This window comes from Dermacentor albipictus, chromosome 5, assembly GCF_038994185.2.
Source record: "Dermacentor albipictus isolate Rhodes 1998 colony chromosome 5, USDA_Dalb.pri_finalv2, whole genome shotgun sequence".
Classification (NCBI taxonomy): Eukaryota; Metazoa; Arthropoda; class Arachnida; order Ixodida; family Ixodidae; genus Dermacentor; species Dermacentor albipictus.
The window spans coordinates 26,298,793-26,311,067 of record NC_091825.1 but is presented as its reverse complement, the minus strand read 5'-3'; the positions used below and the strand labels follow the sequence as shown (position 1 = coordinate 26,311,067).

Below are 12,275 nucleotides of genomic sequence, written 5' to 3'. Positions count from 1 at the left end.
TCCGGCGACGGTTCCAGCGTCTGTCGTCCGATGGCGCGGGTGCGTGTAGCCACTTTACTCGCGAAATGCCCGTTCAAATTCCAAGAAGCTGTCAAATCTCGAGCCGACTTCCATGCTACCGCAAGAAAGCACACGTGCGTAAAGCTCGAACAAAACACGTTGCGTCGCCTTCGCGTGCTTGACGTGAGTGGCGACGGCTGGCGACGGCTATGGGCGACGGTTCCAGACGGTTCCAGCGCACGCCGTCTGATGGCGCGCGAATCGCGTCGTGCGTATAGCCACTTCCGGGTAAGAAACACGACGTCGTGCGTATAGCCTCAGTCATTTTGGATAGAGTGACTATCCGTTCTTGTGTTCAAAGGGCACAAATCTCAACTGGCACACTACATTTGTAGGTCTGACTTTCCATATGTCTCTCTCTTTTCAAGGAAAAACATCCGTTGTTGCAGAATTCTTTATAGACGAACAATTGTGCAACGCAGCCAACCATCATGCCAAGTACTATCGCTTGGTTATAGCGAAAGCGTTTCGGAATACCGGCTGCTTAAGCGTCTCGAAGTATGCAAGCAACTCGAAGTAGAGTGGCAGTTATATTCTCGTCGTCACGAGAACATTGTTGTGACTGAGACACAAGACGAACCAACAACGCTGCCCCGAATTAGGAAGCATTACCTGACATTGCAAACTTCGCATTCCGTCTTACATTATTCTGCGGATGGCGGCTATGCATGACTACTCCCTTCATTTACCTACTATTCACCTGGAAAACTATCGGACTTGAGAAGCGGCTGCAGGCTCCGAGTGTCTCCGGCACTGTTATGGCAGTTCACCGCGCCACAATGCAAGGAGCCTTGGCTATCCGACTGCCTAACCATCGCGAAGCAAGGGCGATGAGAGGAGGAGTTTTGCGAACATCGCGGGCATCGCGTTCGTCTCACAGGGCCGGCGACCTGGTACGTGGAGACGCCGCCCACTGCCAGGAGAAGAAGTGGAGCAGGCGTATGTCTCGCAAACGTGATGTTGCGAGCCATAAGGCTTTGATCGAGGCCATGAGTTTGATGACGACAACGACAGCCGCATTCCAAACAGGGGAAATCCGAGTACGCTTGGGCACTTAGATTTAGGTAACACGCAAAAGAATCCCAAGTAGTCGAAATTATTCTCAAGTCATGACTACGGTAAGCCTGAAAATAAGATTGTGCTTTTGTCACGTAAATCACCATATTTTAATTAAAGTTTACCCCTTCTGCAATGATCCGATGCGCCGTGTGAGGCAATGTCAGTACTAACCTTCACAGGTTATCAACAATCGCGCACATCATTTTAACCAAATTCGTATCGCTATGTGTTCTGTTTCCTGCGTAAAGAAGCACAAGTAGTGCTCGCAAGGCAATGTTTGACAACAACTCACCGCTCTAGCATCGCGATAAGCGCTCAGAACTCAAACATTCGTCATATAGGTCACCTACAATTACCGTCAATCGACGCAAACAGCACAGAAACCTTCGCTCGCATAGGTACCCTTAGTCTGTGGTATCTACATAAACTCTTTTTTTCTAATTATCTCATTTTTAAAATGACGGAAAAGCATATAATCACTGTCACCTACTCAGGGACCCAAATCGATCGAACCGTTGCTTTCGAATTGCCTCAGCACAGCAACCCAATTCTCCACTCATTAGAATATCGATTACCCAGTAACTAATTTCGCTGCCAAATGGTTAGAGATATTCGTTTGCTTCAGCTGCCAAAGAGCGCTCTCGCGAGACGCGTTGTACTTGTCTGGTCGAAAGAGGCAGCGCGCCTTCCTTTCAGCTAGTTTTCGATCACTCTCCTCATGTGTCGCGCGCTCTGAGGCGTTCCGAATCCGCTCGACGGAGCAATCGCCTAGCATCAAAGCATTTCCACGCGTCCCCACAGTAATGCATCGCCGCTGTTGGGAACGGTCCGCCATAATTTAGGCCACTGCTTGCTGGCGACCCAGTGGACGTTCGTCCCAAAAAGCGTCAGTCGTTTTTCCCATTGGTGCCGCAATCTTCAAGTTTGCGAAATCAGACGTTTCCTGCAGCGGCGTGGTTTAACCTCTGTCGTTTTGTCCTACGAGAACGAGTCGCATGTTCTGCTTGCGTGCTTTTCCTCTGCCTCTGAGATCGCGGAACGCCGCATCGGCCCGACTCTGATTGGAGGCTGGAGGCTACCAGTCAAAGGTATCACAGAAATGCCCAATATCACGGCCGGTGAATCTTACGGCTACGATTCCCTCCATTGACTTTTACTTCATTGCTTCTGAGCCCATGTGTTGCCTTCCTTCTAGACTTTCTCACCCAGACCAGACACAACCGAAAACTCGCACGTTGCGACATCAAGCGCGCCCCATCGCTATTTGCGATGACCGATTGCATCGATACAATTATTACTCAGACGGCCATCAGTCGTCATGAGTAATACCTCAAAGTCGGCGTTCCGAAAGACGCGCATACTTCAACAGTGGTCTGCAGTGCACATACTCAGGACCTGTCGAAATTTTCCAACCATTTCGAGAGCCGTACCACTGGTGTGGGAAGTCCAACTACGTCTGAAAGTACTTTCATTCTTGCTACAATTGCCGACGCCGCAAATCTTCAACCCACTAGTAGCCGAGAGTCGCCGGCGCCGTACGCAACTGCCACCCAGGTATGGCTTATCACGGTTGACAATGATGCGGATCGAGCGGAGGCAGCGTCATCGACCACGTCTACGCGCGAGTTCTACCAAACGTGAGTGCTTAATTACGTCACGTACTACAGCACGCATCGGCCAGTGCTCGTCTTCCACGAAGCGGCGGCACCATACAAACACACCATCATCCAATTTAAAGGTAAATAAGAAACGCGACAAGAACCACCGAACAAGATACACTGTATGTAACAAATGTTAGATATATTTGTTTATTTGCAAAATCTATCTCGTCACTTGATCCCACCTGCACATACACCGCGAGTTCTTTCTAACGTGACTTAACATTACTACTACTCGCTTCCTTTTCGTCCTCACATGCTGGTCTGAGTTAACATTTGGGTGTTGCAACCATGCTTTTCTGTTTCAGAATTATTTCGTGGTGTTTGTCGCAATTATACCAAACAGAGTAGCATACGACAACGGAACCGCAACTGATTAGTAGGAAATGTGTACTTATCATTTCGATATCTGGCTCATGAGATTCTGCGTGTATTTTTTGTTGCGGCTAATGGTCCACCCCAGAACTGCTCAGTGATCGCTGGCATCTCATCTTCTCCAAAATTATTCAGGCCAGACTTGATCAGTGGCACGTTGTTCATCACATAACTACTGTCTATCCCTCTATAACCAAAGGGTTGACGACCGCTTCAACCGTATGCTTGGGCACATGGTTACAATGCATGTCGCCTCTGGACAACCAACGCAGCCTCTGGTTAGCCAACTAGATATGGAAAACCTATGAAGTAGGGCGATCTATTCGCTTTGAAAGCAAACAAACCTTACCTCCTGTAAACAAAAGGAGTGCCTCACTGGCCTGTTCAAACAACGCTGCAAATCACCGCCCGATGCTTGCGCCGCCGCTTACGTAAATTTCGCGCCAGAAGATTGGAATAACAGATCGTAATAGCTTTACGTTATAGGGTTCTGTTGTGTCATTTCATTTTCATGCAAAGCATTCGTTGGCTCCAAGGAGGCATGCTGTGGTAGGCAAGTAGGTTCCGGTTTCACCTCAGCTCATACAAAAATATAAATGCCAAAGTATGCTATGGTGGAATCATACTCCTGACGCAGACACAGATTTGACCCCCCCCCCCCCCCCCTGTAAAAGTAGGAGCATGCTGGTTTGTTAAATTTTTTGCCTGGTAGAGTCCGCTGCTGTGGGATGGGCCCACAATACCTCCCCCTCCCCCCCCTCCAACCGCTTTTTTTCCTGTCAAACAAGGTCATGATGACGCTTCCGAATAATATACTGCCATCAAAATCGGTCCAGCTCATAACGGAGGCAGTTGTCCCATTTTTCCCCGAAAAATACACATGCTCCCTTCAATGACAAATACTTTCTTTACTTAAATATGTTGGTCCTCTTGCAACTTTTCAAAGAGCACCAAACAATGGCGGATATTCAGTTATCTGCAAAATATTTTGGTTAACACTAAAAGCGGCCGCACCAAATGCTACGCTTGCCATTGTTGTGCTCTACTTGATGACAACAAAGCTACCATGCAGTACTGGCATTATTTTCATCGCACAGAGACCGTGACATCAAAGTTCATGATGCAAATGTTGGTTCCCTGCAAGATCACTAAATAATGGTGCCCTGCTCGCATCAGACAGCTGAAACCACATTGGGAATGGCGAGGCTTACTCATGTCTCCCTAGAGCCTCGAGAATACTGCCTTCTCTGGCAATGGATGGCAAGAAAGCCGCTGACGACTTTCTTGCCATCCATTGTCAGAGATGCAAATGCAAACCAAGATTTAAAGAAACAGTCATCATGAGTAGAAGCAAGTGTGAAATGACGCGCTTGATAATAGAAGCCAGGTATATATCAACATTCGGCAACGCATGCGTCAGCAAACCATCCATTTCATTATCCTCAGAAGAGCTTAATTATCTTTGTTCGCGTTAAACATGTACATGTTTGTGAATATGTGAGTCAAGAAACTGCCTACGTGTGGTTCCAAGTTTATATGTTTTGTTGATTGTTCCAGCATATTAAACGTGCTGTATGACCGTTCGAGTGTGTATATATAGCGACGAGAACAAGAAATAAATCTGTTTTTGAAAGTTAGCGCTGTGTGTGTCAGATGTGCCTTCTGTTTCCTTGTCAAGCTTTGGCTTTAACAAAATAAGACATGCCGTACAAACAAGCCCATATTGCTATCCTCAGCGACCAATAAGTCATGCGGTAATACAGCGGGCAGCAATTGTCGCTCTGCGCAAAGCTTGCTGTCTTCGCACAACGCCAACGATGCCGGCCGCGGTGGCCCCATTTCATGGGAGCGAGATGCGAAAACACTCGTGTACTTAGATTTAGGTGCACATTAAAGAACCCCAGGTCGCGGGATTGAATGCCGGCCACGGCGGCCGCATTTCGTTGGGGGCGAAATCCGAATACAGACGTGTACTTAGATTTAGGTGCACGGTAAAAAACCTGAAGTGGTCAAAATTTCCGGAGTCCTCCACTACGGCGTGCCTCGAAATCAGAAAGTGGCTTTACCCGCCGTGGTTGCTCAGTGGCTGTGGTGTTTGGCTGCTGAGCACGAGGTCGGGGGATCGAGTCCTGGCCACGGCGGCCGGATTTCGATGCAGGCGAAATGCGAAAACACCCATGTGCTTAGATTGAGGTGCACGTTAAAGAACCCCAGGTAGTCGAAATTTCCGGACTCCTACACTGCGGCATGCCTCATAATCAGAAAGATGTTTTGGCACGTTAAAGCCCATGATTTAATTTTTTTTATACGCAAGCGTTGCATTAGGCCCTGTACTCCAACGCATTTGATACGGAGGCATGCGAACTCTCGCATAGAATATAGTATCACCGAAAGTGATCGCTCCACAATATTGACAGTGGACGAAACTTCGCACCACCACGTCAAGTGACTGAAAAGTACTGTCATTGGCAAAAGCGCACATGTCAACGTGACACAAGCCGTTCTTGTAACTTGAGCAGTGTACTCACAGAGACAACCTATGAAGATGACCACGCCGACGGCAGGTCAAATCGCGGACTTTAACGCAAAGTATGCCTCGCTCTATAATCAATTGTGAAGTGCACCTGCTTTTCATCCAGAAGGGACCAGTACTCTGAAGTTGGTATCCTACAATGCAGGAATTACCAGCTTTTTAAATAACTTGTCGCTAAGAGTGATTTGGAAAGGAAGCACGCGCCCGCCTTCTTGGTGTCTATCGCGGGTGCGCAGAATTGCAAAACAGGCGTGTGATTCAGATCCTTTTCTTTAAACACACATTCCTGGAATCGCACGAGTCTTTGTTCTATTTTCAAAGCCGGTCATCACGTCAATGCCTGATGGGACTCCGCAGTAATAATATAAACGAATAGAAAGCGTTGGTGAACAGGCGAATAACCATTATGCCTTTCTCTTGTTTGGATAGAATTGCTTGCCTGCGCCTTCCAGGGCAACATGAGGCCTTCCATTGCCTTGTCGACCTCAGGCGTCCAAAATTTTATATTCGAAATTCTTTAGCAGTCAGCTGCACCAGCGCATTTTGCAACAGCCACAAAAGCCAAGCCCCTTCAATAACCGCACCTAACCATTGCTTATAATTCAACATACTTTTTGTCATTCTGTGGTCTTAGGCATTATCAGGACGCTTTCGTTATTCTTCAACTCGCGTTCGTCAATATTATGTTAAGCATCATAACTGGCTGAAATAAGCTTTATGAAGAACTATATCGTAATATCTTTTTATCCATACTGGTCCAATTCCTTTTCCGCAGGCATAACTTTCAGCCCACTAATAGTCGCTAGCGCGTCAGGAGACTGAGTATGGTATAAAAGTGCCGCATTCTAACCTGAAGCCACCATTAGGTACCGCATAGCTACAAGTGCCAGGTAATATTTTTTAACACTATTATAAGCCACATCCATTGTAGAGCTCAAAGAACATTTTCAAGGGGTCAGGCTGGTTATTGCAGCAGAAGCCTGATGTGGACGAGCTGGTTTTGCACACTTGAAGAAACAAGCGCTACGAAGAGGCGGACTAAAGGAAGAGCATGCACAACGCACAGGGTGCTACTTCGAACTAAATGTTTTCTTGAAACATGATTTTATATAGATACAGCCTAGAATAGCACCACCGTGGCATCATGACCTATCTATCTCATTCGAAAACTCTTTTTCGGTGAGCGTCGCTGACGGGCGGCTAATGCTCGTGCCCTCGACCTTTGCAATGTAGAGATATCCCGTTCTAATCTATATCGACATTATTGCAGCGGAGCTGTCTTAGGCTTGCTTCTAGCGTTTCATTATGTACGTGTGCGAAACTATGATCATATGGGCCACGTTTACGGGGGTATAAGCAATGTCTACATTATCACAGCGGATGATGACGAAGCAGCATTTACTGGGACTGAAATAAATCGTTGGTGCACGCAGGCACCAGGCGGGGTGGTTCCCTAATTACCGCACCCATGGGTTCCTAGCAGCTCCTGGCCCCTCTCCGTCAGTGCGAGTTGAATCAATAGGGCGAGGCTGTACAACAAGGTCTCCCATCGCTCAAAGGGTTGGAGATTGGGGATGTTGGTGGGAACGGGAGGAGGGTGGGGGGGGGGGGGTTGAGTTTTGTGCACTCTGCCAAGACGAGTAGCAGGGTGCCCTTTTCTCTTTAGCAAAAAGGACGGAGCCCATCGTGCTCCGCAGGGTACATGAGGTTCATCAGTACAGGATGCGCAAGCGATACCGCTTGCGCTCGTCGCAGGATCGTCTGTTGTTGCCTGGTGAGCTTGGAGTGCGGTTCTGGCAGTCTGCACCTTTCCTCTTGGTACATCCGGGTAATATCCCGAAAGCTGATAACCGGGTGCAGTTGCTCTTCTGGCTCGTTCTTGGCCTGGATCGACATTTCTCGGGCATGGTAGTCGGCGATGGAGTTTCCTGGGGCCGTGTTCTGTAGCGGTTCCTTTGGGAACCGGTTCCTTTTGGCTGTTACGTCTGGATTACGTAACTCGGAGAAAGAGTGGAACGGGGCGGCGTGAGGGGAACCAATCAACGAGCGGCGGTCTGCCGGAAGATCACGTCATCATTTTTGTTTGTACTTGGGGGATGCTATAGCAATTGAAGGATGATGCTGGTTTGATAAAAAAAACATTGGTTTGTATAGAACACGTGCAAATATATTTTCAGTAATAAATGTGAGCTTGCGGCACAGACCGCTACTGGGAGTTGTAAGTTTATTTGTGTTGTTTTCTTATTCAGTCGCTAGGTGGTGTGCCATAAGTTATGCAAACAAGTTGCCTCGCCTTGTTTACGTTTTGGACTTGCCAGTTTGCGTGCCGCGGATCCAAAACGATGTGCTCGAAGAAGGTTACGCGGCTGGGTCCTCATGTTTCAGCGAGGCAAAGCGATATACTCGTGTCATTTGTTGAAGAGCACCCCTACCTTGCGAAGGCGTCGTGTGTGCTGGGTCAACAGCTGATGGCAGCGCGCAAGGAGGAGCTCTGGCAGCAAGTGACTGCCTTGGTGAACGCTGAGGGCCCGGCAGTGAAAACTGCAGCCCAATGGCGCGGTGTGTAGAAGAAAGACGTGTATAAGGCTCGCCGTGATGCAGCCAGGTAAGCACACTCGTTGACGGAGCTTTTGCGCACCATATTCTAACAAACGTGTTAATCACAGAGGAACCGGAGGAGGCAGCCTGCCCGGACCGCGAGGGCGGGCGAGCGCCATCGGGGTCTGCCCGCCGTTCTTTGAGCCCGACGAAGAGGTGAACATCAGGCGCATGGGTTTCAATAGGTCAACGCCAAGTCGACGTGCTGTCGCGATTCGCTCAGTCACCGCCGTTATGGCTGATGTGTGGTCGCGCGCTTGTGTTGCCGCTCAGAAGATGGCCCGAGCTTGAGCGGAAATCGTCAAGCTATTTACTATCGCTTGCGTCAAGTAAGGTCGACATTTTTGTTAAATACCTTTCATCAGTATTTCAGGCTACTCATTCAAACATTAGTGGGGTTAATAGAGTTGATTTTCCGGTCAGAGCCGGCGAAATGTCTGAGGTTGTATTCAGTGTGACGAGCATCGAGCGATTATTACAGAGTTTGAAACGAACAAAAGCGTGTGGTCCGGATGATATCCCTACATCATTCCTTATAAATTGCTCGGGCATCTTTGTACTTCTGTCGCTTATTTCAAAATTTCTTAAATAGCAGCGTTGTTCCTGGTGATCGGAAACTAGCGCGAGTGGTGCCAATTCATAAGAGTGGACAGAGGGACAGAGTTGAGAATTACGGACCAGTATCCTTAACTAGCATTTTATGTATGTAAGGTTATGGCACATGTGTATACCTGCATCATGTCTCATCTTGATAACAATAACCTTCTTCATCCTAGTCAGCATGGGTTTCGGCAGGGTTTTTCGTGTACGACACAAGTGGTTGCATTCACTCATGAGCTAGTCTCAGCAGTCGACAAGAAACAAATTGTTGATTGTATATTTGTGGATTTCAAAAAAGCTTTTGACGTCGTTACGCATAGTCTACTGATCGCTAAACTTCGACTTTACAAATTGGATGAGAAGGTTATCGCATGAATTGCCGAGTATCTTCGCTCAAGACAGATGTCTGTGGCTCTCAACGGATGTTCCTCTGAATAGGTACCTGTGACTTCTGGGTTACCCCAGAAGTCACATTCATGGCACCACTTCGGGCATTACATCATCATTTACAGCATGGTTTCCAAAAAGGATTTGCTTGCGAAACCCAACTACTAGAATTCACGTCAGACTTACACTTTCATATCAACAGTAATAAACAAATGGACTGCATCTTTTAGAATTTCTCGAAAGCATTCGATCGTGGTCTTTTTAGTGCGATGTGGGGAATGAAATGAAACAGTTGTTTGCTGCGTTCAGGCACAGATGAATGTTGCACTTCCTTTATCTTACCAACGACTTGTTTGTGCAAGGTGGCCGCTTATATCTTGGTTTCTTCTCGTCAAATTCTGGCCAGTGGCCGACTTGGTCAGATCGGTCGTCTTTGGGTGGCTTTGCGGCCGCTGGTCCCTGTGCTTTTTTGACTTGAACCTGGAATTAGATGTCCTGCCTAGAAGTCCTTCCTGGTCCCTAGTTGGGTAGGCACTTGTTATGCGAGGTAAGGCATTCTGCAATTTCTGCTTTTAAATGAGCCAGCGGTAGTACTTGTCTTCTAAGCTGCTCCTGCACCCTCCTGTACAATACCCATGCTGTTACTTCCGATAAGTCTAGCATTTTATTTATTTATTTATTTATTTATTGATACTGCGGTCCTGTTACCAGGACCTTAGCAGGGTGGATACAAAGTGAAAAACATCCAAGTAAATATACAGCGATACATAACATAGGTCACTCGCGATGTACAAATGCAAGCAGTTACTGAATAACACAGTAAATCACTCGCTACATAAACATAGGTGCGATTCAAATAATGGCAATGAGCATTGAGTTACAACGTCATTAGTAAGATTATTCCATTCAACAATAGTTCTGGGGAAAAAGGAAAATTTGAAGCAATTCTTTTTAGTAATTAACGGTGTTATTGTCCGTGAGTGTCGATGACGTGTAGCATAACCAGTAGAGAAAGTGATAAATCGTGATGTATCAATGTTGTAGTGCCCCTTTATGAGCTGAAATAAAAACTTTAAACGGCATGTTTGGCTCCTTTGTGTTACAGGTGGCAATCCACTTCTCCTGAGAAGCTCCGTAACTGAAGTGCGACCATACGAATTATATATGAATCGTACTGCCCTTTTTTGAACTTTTTCTAGTTTAGTAATGTTTCTTTTAGTAAAGGGATCCCATATGACAATTGCGTATTCCAACATTGGTCGAATGATGGCATTGTAAGAAAGAAACCGCACAGGAGGCGTAGCGAATTTTAGAGAGCGTCTTAGGAAAAATAGTTTTCCAAGGCAGTTTGCCGTGACAATGTCAACATGTTTGTTCCACGAGAGAGTGTTAGTAATCCAGAGGCCAAGGTATTTATATGCGGTTACTTCAGAAAGCATGATGTTTTCGGTATTGTAGTTGTACAATAAAGGCTTGTTTTTTAACGATATTCTCATAAAGACAGTTTTATCGAAGTTAATTTCCATTTGCCAATCATTGCACCATGTTACTATGCTTTTAAAGGCATCATTCAGTCTAATTTGATCGTCAACAGAGGAAATTTTTTCGTACAGAACACAGTCATCAGCGTACAACCTAATACCCACAGAAATGTGATCCACAATGTCATTTATGTAAAGTAAAAACAGAAGCGGACCAAGAACTGATCCTTGGGGGACGCCGGAATCAACGGGCACCTTATCTGAACTGGCTGAATTTAGTGTTACAAACTGACGTCGGTTAGTCAAATAACTCTTTATCCAGGCGAGTAGTTTGTTATTTTGCAGAACGTAGCTTAGCTTATGCAACAATTTGTTATGCGAGACTTTATCAAACGCCTTACGGAAATCTATGAAGATTACGTCTGTTTGTTTACCCTCGTTTATGGCTGCTGCAAAGTCATGAATGATTTCTGCAAGTTGAGTATTAGTTGAAAATCCTCGCCTAAAGCCGTGCTGCATGCAGGTAAGTAACTTATGTTCTTCAATAAAAGCAGTTATATGTTTGTGAATAATATGCTCTAATATTTTACAAGCTGTCGAGGTTAGCGAAATTGGACGGTAATTCTGAATGAGTGTTTTGTCACCAGATTTGTGCAAAGGCACGATTCTGGCATCCCGCCAATCATCAGGTACTGCAGCTTCGTTTAAAGACCTAGTGTACAGAACATGTAAGTATTTTGCACACCACTCAGCATAACGTTTCAGGAAAGCATTTGGAATATTGTCTGGTCCAGGAGATTTTTTTACTTCAAGGTTCAACAGCAGGTTTAAAATGCCATGTTCACTTATTACAACATCAGGAATAGGAGGTATGGACACTTCAAAAGGCAGAAGACGGCCGTCATCTTGCGTAAATATGTCTCTGAAATTTTTATTGAATGCCATCGTAGCCCCTGCGCCATCCTGCACGCAGCCACCATAAACTACACGTCCGTCGTTAGAGCGAGACTTCGGGCTCACCAATCTCCAAAATTTTTCAGGTGACCTTTTGATAATGGATGGCAGTGTTATATCGAAATAGTTTTTCTTATCATGCGCAATCTTGTTCTTCACCTCCTCCGATATCTGTTCGACCATTAGTTTCAAGTCAGACCTGTTTGTCGTTCTCGCCCTCTTCTTTAGGCGTTTGAATTTTCGCTGCAGCTGCAGCGTTACTCGACTTATCCATGGATTTCGAAAGTTATGTTTTTTAGCTATCCTTGGCACGAAACGCTGAATGCATTCGTGAATTACCCCCTTGAAGAAAAGCCACAAATCATTTACCGAACAAGTGCTGTTTCTGAAAGAGTCATAATTAAAACTGAGAGTATCAAGAATCGACTCGTCTTCTGCTTTAGAAAAATTAGGAAACAACTTGACATTGCCTCGCTGCTTCAATGCGACGCCCTCTAACGTCAAGACTACTGCTTTGTGATCTGAAATGCCGGAGGTAACGCTGCAGATCACTTTGTCTTTAATATTCCC

At 46.2% G+C, this 12,275-nt stretch overlaps 1 protein-coding gene across 2 annotated transcripts in view; it reads right to left on the bottom strand.

The window, feature by feature from the left end:
• The window catches only part of LOC135898252 (zinc metalloproteinase nas-6-like), an 87,631-nt gene that overhangs the window by 73,263 nt on the left and 2,093 nt on the right, over nucleotides 1-12,275 (bottom strand). For both annotated transcript variants that reach the window (XR_011514791.1, XM_065427097.2), the window contains exon 2: nucleotides 9,613-9,750. The gene's annotated coding sequence lies outside the window, so the exon portion shown is untranslated. The remainder of the gene's footprint in view (nucleotides 1-9,612; nucleotides 9,751-12,275) is intronic.